Source organism: Galeopterus variegatus, unplaced genomic scaffold (genome assembly GCF_000696425.1).
Source record: "Galeopterus variegatus unplaced genomic scaffold, G_variegatus-3.0.2 Scaffold1498, whole genome shotgun sequence".
Classification (NCBI taxonomy): Eukaryota; Metazoa; Chordata; class Mammalia; order Dermoptera; family Cynocephalidae; genus Galeopterus; species Galeopterus variegatus.
The window spans coordinates 175,311-188,326 of NW_007727609.1; the positions used below are offsets into that span (position 1 = coordinate 175,311).

The 13,016-nt window shown below is 47.5% G+C and overlaps 1 protein-coding gene across 1 annotated transcript in view; it reads right to left on the minus strand.

Annotated features, from left to right (window-relative positions):
* PLEKHA6 (pleckstrin homology domain containing, family A member 6) overlaps positions 1-6,982 on the minus strand; it is a 60,021-nt gene extending 53,039 nt beyond the window's left edge. The window contains 1 exon segment of the mRNA XM_008577357.1: positions 6,945-6,982. The gene's annotated coding sequence lies outside the window, so the exon portion shown is untranslated.
* Positions 6,983-13,016: the final 6,034 nt, after the last annotated feature.

Consider the following 13,016-nt stretch of genomic DNA (forward strand, 5'->3'; position numbering starts at 1 on the left):
CAAAATCCACCCGAGTCTTCATGACCCTTTGCAGGCATGCATGCTTGCATACGTGTGTGCGTATGCATGCGTGTGCATGTGTGCACACGCACACACACACACACACACACACACACGCTAGCCACCCAGAGCTCCCACTGTGATAAATATTGAACTAGAGAAATAACACTCCTCTGCTTCCATCCTCCAGACCCCTCTTGTTATCTGCTGTCTACCGAGCATTTCATTTCCATAGCTCCTGAGAATCTGCTGACAGAGAACCAGCCCTGGCCCAGCCTCCACATTTTGAGGACACTTGGCTTCTGGCATTACAGCTCATTAGGTGGAGAGAGGACTGCGAGGTGAGTGGAAGGGGGCTGCCTGTGGCCCATCCCTCCCACTTCCTTTTTTCTCCTAGCTAGCAAATTCCAAGCCAAGACTGTCCACACTCCAGGGAGGATTTCTGCTGCCACATTGGAGGGGAAGGTTTGGCTCCGTCTCTCTGCCTCCCCCTCTGGATCTCATCATTATTTTCAAGGAGCTGTATCTGCTCCAGCATTCTATCCCAATTAAAAACCAACTCAGTTTACATTCCCAACCTTCTTGATGTGCCTGATTTCTGAAGCTCCCCCAGCCATTTCTAGGAGAAAATATACTTTCCGAGCCAACTTCTCCCTACCAAAGCCCCTCCGTTTTCCTACCTACCACAGAAAGAAGAGGTCAAAGGGAGATGGGCCCTGGCAGCACTTCTAGGTATCTGTAGGTGGGGAGGAGCCCCTCTAAGCAACACTGTCCCTTTTCCACGTGCTACCTATGGATCAAAGTACCAGTTCTGCAGGTGCAGGGGACCAGCTGCCAGCGGCTCACTGCAGCCTTGAGCTTGCCCTCCCCTTTCTGCTCTGCCCTTGCTCCACCCCTCCTTTGATGCCACGGTTACTTCCAAAATGGCAAGAATAGGGTGCCCTCCCCCAAGCCAAGTTTGGAACATCCTAAAATGCTAGACTGGGAGAAAAGACCCAGGCTAGCCTGTCTCCTCCTCAATTCTGCCATCCTCACAGCCCCCCCCTCCCACCAAAAGGTCAAAATACATGTTCCTTACTTGCTACGGCCAGTTATGGAATGCTGGGAGAATTTCTCCTGAACTCAGCCCCTACCTCAGATAGAAAACAGAAGAGCTGACTCAGCGGACAGAGGAGGAAAATCACAGGTCAGGAGGCCAAATCCAGGTGTCCTCCCTTCCAGCCTGTGCAGCCGTCCTTCCCCAGTCTCACTGTGTTCCCTCCTAGCCCCTGCCCAGGGCAGTCTCTTATTCCTACAATAGGAGATAGAAAAGCCTACAAAGGCAGGTAAGGGTAGGTGAGCATTGTGTACTCAAGTGTGGGCGGGGGGTGGAGAGAAAGAGAGAGAGACAGAGACAGAGAACATGTATGTCACACAGGGAATTTATGCTAATCTTCTATCCTAGCTAGGATTATTTTATCTTTAAGCTGACTATTTCACTTTATGGAATTCTATTTGTCTTTTGAAAAATGAAGATAACCAGGGTAGACAGTCAGCATCACCATGCCAGTTGCTACACTACTGAAATTCTTCCACATTGCCTGGTATGGAGCTGTTCCACCAAGCCTCTCGAGTGCTTCTGCCCCACATCTCTGCCCAGTGCCCACTTCTCCATGACCCAGAGACTAAAGAGTTAATGCCTGGCACCTCCAGGACCCCAGGCTAGCATCCTCTCTGGCTGATCAATTATTGACTATCGTTCCTGGGGCTGGCTGGACCTCAGCTGTCTAACACTGAAGTCCCTCTGATTGTTAAGAACTGTGATTCCACGACTCAGAGTTGTCATGGGCAGGATGGAGACATTCCCCTCCGTCCTGACCCAACCTGCAGAACTGGGGCAACCCAGCCCCCGGAGCTCCCCACACTCCTGTGCTATGTGCTCTTCTTGTGTTCCCTGCTAAGGAGAAAAGGAAATGAAGGGACAAGGAGCCGCCTATGGTTCCAGTTCCAGATTTTCCTTCTCTCAGCCTCCTCCTGAGTGGCTGAGCCAGACATCAGCAGAGAAAAAAGGCTCCGTGGCCTCCAACTTGTCTTGTCCTGACAGCAACATGGAAAGGATCCCAAGGGGTAACAGCGCAGGGCAATCATTAATTACTCCTCCTCCCCCAGCTCCTAGTTAAATCCCGAACCCCTGCCCTTCAGAGGCTGAGGTAGCCCAGCTGTCCCCTTCCAGGTCTATGGAAGGCCCTTGAAACCATCTGTCTTTATTCCTAACTCAGCGGATCTGGTTCTGGTGTCTTACAGAGAGCAGTGACCCGACCCCACCCCACCCCAGCCCACGGAAGGAATTTTACAGAGTGAGTGTCTGGAGAGTAAGGAAGCCAAGCTGACATCTCTACTTCCACATCCCCCAAAGCTACCAAGGCCTTGTGATTCCCAACCCAGCAATTTGAGAGAGTCAAGCTATTCGGTGCCTTAGTTTCCTCATTTACACAATAAAACAATGGTAGTAAATGACCGCTGTTCAGCCTGGTTCAGTAGACAACACAAATTTCCCACCAGACTAGAGAGCAAAGGAAGAAAGGTTATGGTGATCTGCGGGGTACGGAGTCAAGAGAATTAAACTCACACGGTGTCTGGTCCTCACATTGGGACGGAGGCGAGGAGGGTCCATTTCAGAGTGAGCGAAGCTCAGGCCCCTTGCCCCAGCTATGTGACGGGAGAGATAAGACAAAGTTCACAACTTCCTGGGTTTCCCCAGTGCCTGCCACTCACCCAGTTGCAGCTCTTCATCCCCAGGAAAGAGGGAGAGAGCTCATGATTCAGGGGGAGACTCTGGCCTCACAAGGCCTGCTCCAAGAACACAGGAATGAAAGCCACAAACCCTTCCACTGGTAACCCCTGCAGGTGGGCTACAGTCTGGGGCCTGTGTGAGATGTGGGGGCGGGGGTACCCATGAACATTAGCCTGAGAACACCTGCCTGGATGCGGGGGATGGAGGGCAGCCAGTCCACATTGCCCATGGCCTGGGCTTTCCTCCCCGCTGCACCCCAACCCACACTTCACGTGCAGTAGGAACTGAGTAGCCATTCGATGGTGGTCGCAGAGGCAGGCCAGGGATCTGCCCTGTCCAGGGGAGGGGCACGTGCTGTTCTGCTTGGGATGTTGAATGGAGACTAAAGGAGGCAGGGAAGCTCAGCCTCCAATCCCTCTCACCGAGGGAGGGATCCACGGGTGGGTTCCATCGGCTTCATGGCCCCTCCTTTCCCTTTCCCTCCCCTCCCCACTGGCCAGCCTGACTCCGATAAGAGTCTACAAAGCAGAGGCTTTGTCTGGGGAAGAAGAAAGCAATAAATCAACTGGAGCAGGAGAGCCTGGCCAGCCGTTCCTGGAGGAAGGAGCCTCCCATCTCGGGGGCTGCATGGGGCAGGGGTGGCAAAGGCAGGTGGGAGGGCAGCAAAGCTCTAGTTCTCGTGCTGCTCCTCACCTGCCCAGGGGACCCAGCCTGCCCCCACCCCCCACCCTGCAACCGGGAAGGGCTTGGCTGTTCCTCTCCCTTAGACTGGGAGTAGGGGGGCAAGCTGGGACATAGATGGATGTGGGAAAAATTGAACACCTCTTTTGGCCAGCAGTGAGGAGTCTGGAACTTCCCGTGTACTTGGGGAGCTTGCCAAGGGCAGAGGAACCTCCCAGGTTGCTGTCTGCTATAGGGAAGATCCAAAGGGAGCCTGCAAACAAGGGCCACCTGCAGACCCAGCCAGAAAATGACTGTGCCTCGAGTTGTTGCCTGTCTTCCCGCTGTGTGGACTGAGGCAATCCTTCGTGAGCTCCCTGACACCCCAGAGAGGAAAACAGATCTGGGAAGGGACTGGGAGAAATTGTGAAGAAAGCTGCCATGTGACATGGAAAGTATGTGGACTATCCTTAAGGAAAGGGGTGAAACCAGTGGTCTCAGTCAGGAGTCTCCACTGCTGATTGGTACTGAGTCACTTTTCCTTTCTGGGTCTCAGTTTTCCCATCTGTAACATGGAGTAGTACTGGGGGTGCTGGGAGGATTAAATAAGATCCCATATTTAAAGCATCTAGGAGAATGCTTCGCACATCATACCTGCTTCATAAGGGCAATAAATATTTTCTTAATAAAACAAGGGAATAAAATAGGTAGCACTATCCAATTCAATAGCCCCTAGTCATATGCGGCTACTCAAACTTTAATTAAAATAAAATTAAAATTTCAGTTCCTCAGTCAGACTAGCCACATTTCACTGTGGCTCAGGGGCTACCAGATCGGACAGAACAGTCATAGATCATTTCATCACTGCAGAACATTCTACTGGACAGTGCTGGACTAGGTATTCTCTAAGCTACTTCCAGTTCTAATCTTTTTGGATTCTATGAAACACTTAATTCCAAACCAGTTTATCCTTCCACCAGCTGAACTGTGCTCAGGAAATACAAGTTTACTTACAGTCCTAAACTAAACCAAAAAGAAAGGAAAATTTGCTGCCAGCAACAAATTTTTAAGTTAAATTTTTAAGTTAAAAATTAAAAATCAAATGATACATTCCAAAGTCCAATCAAAATTAATTTGAATAATCCATTGTTTTAAAATCATATGCATTAAGGCTCCTCTCCAGGATCTGAAAGTATTGTTACTAACAGCCCCACTGGGCTCAAGCCTGGTGGCAGACATTTGAAAAAGGTTAAGGAGCAGCTCAAGGAGGTGGGGAGAGGAGAGTAGGAAAAGGGAAAAGGGTGGGGGAAGACTCTAGAGACACAGGGGACCTGTTCCTCCCTCCTGCCTCTCTTTTCCTTCTTGGGTTGGCCAACCTCTGACTGAGGCTGGAGGTAGGAAAGGAAAGGGAGGCCTTCTGCAGGGCCCTGCAGTCCAGAGGGGAAGGAGCTGGTACAGAAGGACAAAAGACAGAGGAGCTGCTATCAAGGACAGCAGGCTTAGGATCCTTCCTTCCCTGCATCTCCCCTGTCGCCACCCAGACCTGTGGCCTATGGTAATCACAGGGAAGCCACCTGTTTCTAAACTAACAGCACATAACACAGGTGCCAGAGTATGTCTACTGGTCCCCATGGCTTACAGAGGGGAGGGAAGAAGATCTCAGAATGGAAGAGGTGCTCCCAGGCCTAGATCCTGGTCTGGAGCGCTCACTGGCTATGCCCAGATGGAGGGCCTGGGAAAGGAGGCAATCAGACAAGAGACACTGCTGCCCCCTCCCCTGCCATGCAGTAGCCTTGAAGGAAGACTCGGCAGGGCAGCTGAACAAGGAGGAACAGAACGCCTTGGGAGGGGAGCAGAGAGGAGGAAAGGGAAAGCGATGCTGCGCAGGTCCCAGCCAGGACAGATGCCAGCCTCGGTAAGTGACACCTGAGTAACAGGTGAGTCTGCGTATACCTGTTGCAGTACAAGAGCAAGTATCCTGCTGCTGCGGCTTCTGGCTGGGCCTGGGAATAGGACCAGCCACATGATTTACAGGGCCCAGTGCAAAATAAAAACACAGGGTCCCTTGTTGAAAATCTTAAGAATTTCAAGACAGCAGCAGTGGGGCAACTGCATAGGTTACACCCTCCTGCCTGCCATAAAGCCCACCCTGCCTGGGAACAACAATCCCGCTGTACTTGTCCTGAAAGTGTAAGGATGGAGCTGGCTCGTCACATGTGTGGCTGGCTCTTAGTACAAGGCGGAACACAACAAGTATCTCCTGTACACTACTTCCCCCTCTTTCTTGGCCTCCAATGCCCAGAAACTTGGCTGCTTCAGCTCTTGCCCTGTTGGGCTAGTGGCTGGCACCTCCCCCTCATTGTGCCTGGTTTCTGCCTGCCGATCCGCAGCCAGGCCAGAGAAAGCACCACGGCTGAAAGCCTCCAGGGGGTTGGGTGTACCTTATCTCTCAAATCTGCCTTCAAGACTGGCACAGGGAGCACCCTGCTGCTACCCCCCCGGCCCCTCCAGAGCCCAGAGTCCCTGCCTAGGTCCAGCCTAACATCACCATTATGTCATCAAATCTTTTTCCTCCCAAGAAAGAGGTGGAGGAACAAAAGGGCTCCCAGCTCAGGAGGGGGTGGGGGGCGGGGGGTAAAGTCAACATTTCTCCTTTGGCGACAAACAGTCTCTTTTTTGTCACATGTGCATGAGTTAGTACACGCACGCACATACACACACACAGATACCATCAGCTGAGAAAAGTCAGTGTATCCACCTCCAGCGACAAATCTAAGGAACTCCTGTCCATGCTCCCCGCACTCGCCTGACATGTCATGAGAAGGTGCCTGGGTCAAAGTGCACAAATGTTTTGGGGGGTGAGGGACCTGAAGAGGAAGGTGGGGGAATGGGGACAACAGAAATCTAAATGCAAAAGATTGATTCTCTTTCCTCCCAGATTTCACTTTTGCTCCCAAATGACAACTTTGCCTTCTTAATGAGTGAAGAGAGTTCTTCCCCCGACTCTGCACCCCACGCCCACCCAGCTCTGTCCTACCCTCCACCTCTGTGCACCTGACTCTGCTATGTAGAAAGGATAAAAAGCAAGAGGGCAGCTATCCCAGTCTCCTGTGGCTGTGTCCCTTCCCTCTTCCTTCCATGGCCCAGTCGCAGGAAACAAGAGAGCTGCAGAGCCCTTCTCTGGAGACAATGGCTGGGAGAGAGGGAGGAAGAGCAGCAGCTCCAGCTGTGTGCAGGGCAGCCCCACGGCACCATTGTCTCAGTGTCAGGATAGACGACGGTGTGTTTCTCCTGCTTCTGCATAAGTAGTTCACCCCCTTGGACTCAGACAATTCTGAAGATCTCCTTGTAATAAATAGGAACAATACTGAAATCTGGCCCCAAATTGAGAATTTGTATCTGGTGGTAACAAAAGCCTACTCTAGCTGATGGGATGGGTATATCCCGTGCTTCCTTACCTGCTCCAGAGCCACCCAGACAAACGTACACAGACAGATAACCCCTTACTCACCGGCTCTTCTCTGCGGTCCCCTCTGCCGCCTCTAGCCCTGACTCCTTTCACACTCAGGAATAGGGAAAAGGTTTCCTTTAATGCTCGCCAGGTCCCTGGTGGGTAGCAATCATTAACAGCCACACAAGCTGACTGGCCTTAACCCCTTCAGTGCTGGCTTGCCTCAAGCTGGCTGATGGATAGCCCTGTCCCCTTTACCCAGCCCTGAGAAAGTGACAACTCCCACCTTGATGCCATCCACCTGAGTAATGCCGCTGCCTCCCATGTGGAGAGGCAGAGCCCTCTAGTCCCACCCAGGCTGCCTTGCCTGATTGGAGCACACTCACAACCTGAGGCGCTAGGCTCTGGCACGATGCCCAATTAGATGAGCCCACATTATGAAATATTTGCCTGGCAAGCCAATGGAGGAGCCAGGATCTGGGGGAGGGGTAATATTTTTATTTATTCCTGGAGGAGGAAGAGCAGACAAAGGTAGTCATAGCATGCCTAACCCTGGGACGGGAAGGCATCTGTAAGCGGTCTCTGTAAGCACCCCTATGCTCTGTCCAGGTAGAGTGCACTAATCCTTGAAGGCTTCTAAGCAATTTGAGGTCCTGGCGTTTAGCTAGAGGATTTCTTTGCCTTAATATCTCCTTGCCCCACTCAGGAGTTTGAAGAGCGGAACTAGGAACTGTAATAGAAACTGAGAGGGGAAACTCATTGGCAGGCAAAGAATTGCTTCCTTGTATCTGCATGAACTATGCAACCACAGGTATTCTTTATATTTCAAAGTTGCAGAAACCATTTTTGCATCTTTGGAGGGTACAGAAGAAAGATAGGCAGGAATGAATAGAGACAAATCCCTTCTTTATCCTTTCAAAAATAGACAACTGATTTGGGGAAATCTAAGTCCAGCATAAAAGTATCTACATGTAGTACACATGCAAATCTATGCAGATACGTGCAAATGAGCAGCTCCAGACTTGTCAGCATAAGTTCTTGCTAGGATTTTCCTAGTTTCAGGAAGAAATCCAAACTATATCAGAGCATCTCATTAGAGCATAAAGATATCACTAGAGCATAAAGAACTCAATAAACATATATTTATTGAACATTTAAGATATAAATAAAGTGAGTGCCTTTAAGTACAGCCTAGCAGGATTTTAAAATCACCGTCATAAATATGACAGGATATACAGGAGAATACAAGTGCCCTCTCTCTACATACCCACAAGTAGTACCCCCTTCTCCTTTCAGGCCTCAAATGGGTGACATGGCCACTCCACCTCTTGCCAGCCTGAGTTTTGTAGCTGGCACCTCCTCCTTGTCATCCCTGGCTCCTGTTTGCCTATCAGTAGTCCAGCCACTGTGGCTCAGGACCCTGGCTTAACCCAGCCTGAGGGCCTTATCTTATCTCCTGGCCACCTTCCCAGTAGCCTGGTGGCTGGCTGGCTCTGGCTTCTTAAAGGGACGGCACAGCATTCCCACCTGCATTCACCCTCAGGAATACCCCAGAGATCGGGGGTGTTCTACCCACGCAGGGTCGGAATTCACCACACCACCTTTCCTCTCCACCCTTTACAGCCACAGCTGCTGCAGGGTTGCTACTGAAATGACCTGCTGACTAAAGCAGGGAAAGATGCTGATGTTTTTACATGCCATTTTAAATACTTATCATGTCATGCAAATTCCCCACTCCTCATCCACATTCCTGCTCCCTTATCTCTTAAATTGAGTTTTAAGGGTAGGGAGAGGGAGAGGGGTTCAGGATTCTAAGTCAATATAGAAAAATCAGTTGTATTTCTACATATTAGCAACAAAAAATGAAAAAAATGAAATTTTAAAAACAGCACTTATAATAACATAAAAAATATGAAATATGGATGTTTGGAAAAAGATGTGCAAGACCTATATGCACATTGATGTACAAAACATTGCTGAGAGAAATGAACTAAAATCTAAATAAACAAGAGAGATACCGTTTTCATGGAATCAGAGACCTAGTATTATTAAGATTCTCCCCATATTTTTCTATAGATTTAACACAGTCTCAACCAAAATTTTAGAAGGTTCTTTGTAAAAATTAACAAGCTGGGCTGGCCAATTAGCTCAGTTGGTTAGAGCGTGGTGCTGAGAACACCAATGTCCAGGTTTCGATCCCTGTACCAACCAGCCACTGAAAAAAGAAAAAAAGAAAATTGACAAGCTGATTATAAACTCCATATGAAAGTTCAAAAGATCTAAAATAACGAAAAAACTTTGAAAAAAGAGTAAAGTTGGAAGACTTAGACTACCTTATTTCAAGACTTAAAAAGTGGGGCCGGCCCAGTGGCACACTGGAGAGTGCGCCGCTTGAGAGCGCGGCGGCACTCCCGCCGAGGGTTCGGATCCCATGTGGAGACCGGTTCCCGCTCACTGGCTGAGTGCGGTGCGGGCACAACACCGAGGGGTGCGATCCCATTGCCGGTCCCCAGTACGGGCGTGACACCGAGGGTTGCGATCCCGTTACCGGTCAGTAAAAAAGACAAAAAGGAAAAAAAAAAAAAGACTTAAAAAGTGACAGTAATCAAGACAATGCGGTATTGGCGTAGATACACCTATGGATAAATAGAACAGAACAGAGTTCAGGAACAAACGCACACAAATACAGTCAATTGATTTTTGACAAAGGTATACTGGCAATTCAACGGGGAAATGACTGTCTTTTCAATACATGATGCTGGAACACTGGAGATCCATATGCCCCCAAAACACACAAAAAAAAACAAGAAAAGAAACTTGACCCTACTATTAACAAATTAGCGCAAAACGAATCACAGACCTAAATGTAAGAACTAAAGTGTAAGATTTCTAGGAGAAAATCTTAATGACTTTGAGTTTGACAAAGATTTCTTAAATATGACAAAATGCACCAATTATAAAGAAAAACCAATAAATTAAAAACTTCATCAAAATCTAAAACTTTGCTCTTCAAAAGACAGTGTTACAAAAATGAAAAATTAAGCCATAAACTGAGAGAAAATATTTGCAAAACATATAACTGATGTAGGACTTTCACCTAGAACATATGAAGTACTCTTACAATTTAATATAAAGACAGCAAACACCACCAAAAAGATATACCCACGTCAAATAAAGTACATGAAAAGATGCTTAATATCAATAGTCATTAGAGAAATGCCAATTGAAACCGCTGTGAGACATCACTACACACACCCACTAGAATAGCTAAAATTAAAAGTCAAACCATGCCAAGTGTTGGCAAGAACACAGGGGAAAGGGAACTCTCGTATACTGCTGGTGAGAACTAAATGGCACATCTACTCTGGAAAACAGTTTGGCGGTTTCTTAAAAAGTTAAACATGCATCCACCATACCAGCCATTGATTCTACTCCTAGGTATTTACCCAAAAGAAATTAAAGCATATGTCCACACAGACTTATACACAGATACTTACAGCAGTTTTATTTGTAATAGCCCCAAACTGCAAATAACCCAGATGTCCATGAACATGTGAATACAATGTGTCTGTTAAAACCATACAACAAAACACTACACAGCAACAAAAGTGCATACTGTATTCCATTATATAAAATTCTAAAAAACACAAGCTAATCCATAGTGACAGAAAGCGGATCAGTGGTTGCCTGGGGACAGGGTGGAGGGAGGGATTACAAAGAGGCAGGAAGAAACTTTGGGGAGTGATAGTTCATTATCTTAATTGTGATGACAGTTTCACAAAATGTATCAAATTTTACCCTTTAAATACTTCAAAAAGCTCATGGAAAAACTGAATTAAAAGATAATCCATGAACTTATTGAAGACCCCTTGTATATGCTGTTTATCATATGTCAATTATACCTCAGCAAAGCTATAGAAAAGAAAGCCTTCAGTTGAGACATTTAACAAAAACCAGAAACTGCTGCTGGGCCTGGCCCTCACAGTGCACACGTGATGGAACTGGGGGCGGTGGGGGTTAGGCAGGGGTTCCAGCCTTGCCTAGTGACCCGCTTTAGGCTGACAGGAATGCTGGTTAAAGGCAGAGATGAACATGGGTCTTCAGTCAGCCTACACTCATCTCATGGATTTAGATCAAATAATGTGCAGACGTGAACATGGTCTTTATAAAAATAAAGAATTATTTGTTTTATGTTAGAAGGAAAAATATTAAATAAAACCCTTTGCAGTTCACAAAGCACTCTCATCAGTATCTCATTTGATTCTTTTATTAGGAGGTAGGCAGAGAAGTATTATCCCCTCGTTTTACACACACACACACACACACACACACACTCACACACACACACACACTCAAACACACACACCAAGAAAAACTGAAGCTCAAAGCGGTTAAAGGGCCTTGGCTAAGATAGTCCACCTCGGGGTCTTTTAACCTCAGTCCAGAACTCTTCCCCTGTTGACACAGGACCTGTCCCCAGCCTGGCTGACAGCCTGCCTGTGTCCCTGAGTCCTGGATCTGTTCCCAGAGCCTTGTGGAGGCAGACGGATGAGCACCCACCATGGTGCTCACCTGACCCTGGGCGGATGCTCAGAGGGTGGCTAGTGACAGAACCCAAGGGGTTCCCAGGATGGATGAAAACAGACAGACTTAGGGTTGAGACAGGATCGACTAAGGGGAGTGCTGTGGTGTCAAGACAAGGAGGACTGGTAGAGATGAGGGTACTTAAGGATCTAATTAGATCACACATTTGATGCAGAAGGGGGGGTACAACCAAACACCACTGCCAAGGCGGAAGTCTGGTGGGTGTGGAAGCAGCTGGAAGCTGTTAGAAAGTTCTGGCCGGAGACCCAGCTAGGCTCCAGACCTCTGTACCCCTCCTCTTCTCTCTGTCCCCACCCTCCCACCTCCTCCCAGCTGGCAGCGTGCAAGAACAGCAGCTGGCTGGGAGCCCCACCTCTCTCTCCCCTTGTTCTGAAGCTGGGTTGATGGGGAGAGGGAGAACGCCCACCCTGCAGGGTACGGGGGGCACAAAGGAAACTCAGTAATCAAGATTTATAATATTTTAATACAATATCTTTTGAAATAAAAGTTAACATAAAAAATCCACGATGAGGGGCCAGCCCATGGCTCACTTGGGAAAGCGTGGTGCTATCAACACCAAGTCAAGGGTTAAGATCCCCTTACTGATCATCTTAAAAAAAAAAAAAAAATTCATGATGAATGAAATCTCAACATTTTAAATAAAGACAGGATCAGTGTGAGTAATGAATTTGCTTTTTGCCTCAGGCTCCAGTATGGCTTGGAGTAGCACTGTTATTAATACTGTCTTTATTTAAAATGTTAATATTTTGTTCTTCATAAAATGCTTGCATTAATTTTTATTTTAAAAAATATTGCATTAAAATATTATTGATCTCTTTACTGAGTTTTTTGGCACCCCCTTAAGTTTTGCACCTAAGGAGAACACCTCAATGATCACACCCTAGTCAGACGACTTGGGGATGAGGCTGGGGAGAGTAGGAAAGACTGGACCAGGCCCAGGAAGGCCCAGAGAGGGTCCTGCACTTTTCAAAAAAAACTTCTTTTTTTNATCTTTTGAAATAAAAGTTAACATAAAAAATCCACGATGAGGGGCCAGCCCATGGCTCACTCGGGAGAGTGTGGTGCTGATAACCCCAAGGCCATGGGTTCGGATCCCTATATAGGGCTGGCCTGTGGCTCACTTGGGAAAGCGTGGTGCTATCAACACCAAGTCAAGGGTTAAGATCCCCTTACTGATCATCTTAAAAAAAAAAAAAAATTCACGATGAATGAAATCTCAACATTTTAAATAAAGACAGGATCAGTGTGAGTAATGAATTTGCTTATACCAGAGTCTGAAGCAGAAAGAAAAACCAGTAATGCTGTCTTTATTTAAACCTTTGGTGTTATGTGGATTTTTGCATTAATTTTGAATGTGTAATACATTGCATTAAATAGTATTTATGAAAAACATTATTTATCCTGATTACTATAGTGTTCGGTGCTCCCTTCGATTTTGCTCCTGAAGCAAGTGCTCACTTGTCTCACCCTAGTCCCAAGCTTGAGATGGACACTTGGAAACTTCTCTCAAATTGGTCTTCCAACTTT